We start from the raw sequence: 859 nt of genomic DNA on the forward strand, positions 1-859 counted from the left end.
CTCTCTCTCTCTCTCTCTCTCTCTCTCTCTCTCTGTCTCTCTCTGTCACACACACACACACACACACACACACACACACACACACACGGGTTAAGCCCTGTTTTCATATACCCTAAGTGCTTCCCTCCTCTGCTTGGGGCTGCTTTCTTTCCTACTAGGAGCGCCCCGCCCCCAAGCCCCCACGGTTCCCGACCCCCAGCTCCTGTCTTTCTCAATCGCGGGAGAAGACACTCAGCCTTCTCCCCTAGCACTTTCTGGAGCTGCGGCCGGCGATGGGAACAGTGGTGAAGCCCAAACTCGATAGAACTCTGGGACCAAAAGGCGGTGCCTTGGGTCACTGTTCCAACTTTTCACCCGAAGCTCGCCCAAGGAAGGCGGAGGTCGAGGCCCCAGTGCAGTACCTAGGGAGAACAATAACTCTTCTTGAAATCAGGTTTCGATTTTTATGATGTCTTTTGGAATGATTTTTTGGTACTCGGACACAGTAAATTATATTAATTTTTCATTTTGTATTTATTAATATTTCATAGCGGGAAAATATATATTTTGTAAATAAGATTATTTTGACCTCGGTGAAAGCCTTTTGGTGCCAATAAAATATTTGGAAAAGACTGAGCAGGAGATAATTAACTGAGCTACCGTCAGGGATAAGGGTGGGCAGGGTGCAGGGTTTTGAGTCAGAACTGGCAGGAACTTTAAAAATTATCTGGAGGCAAGGGTTCTTAACCTTTGTGTGTTATGTCCAATGGACAATCTGAAGAAATCCAAGGATCCCTTCACAGGATCATGTTTTTAAATACTTGATGGAAATGCTAAATTTCAATTAGAGATTGGAGAAAGCCAAGATTTGTTTCCACAT

Source organism: Petaurus breviceps, unplaced genomic scaffold (assembly GCF_028583685.1).
Source record: "Petaurus breviceps papuanus isolate PSGF00001 unplaced genomic scaffold, PetGlider_PUasm1.0 90825, whole genome shotgun sequence".
Lineage (NCBI taxonomy): Eukaryota > Metazoa > Chordata > Mammalia > Diprotodontia > Petauridae > Petaurus > Petaurus breviceps.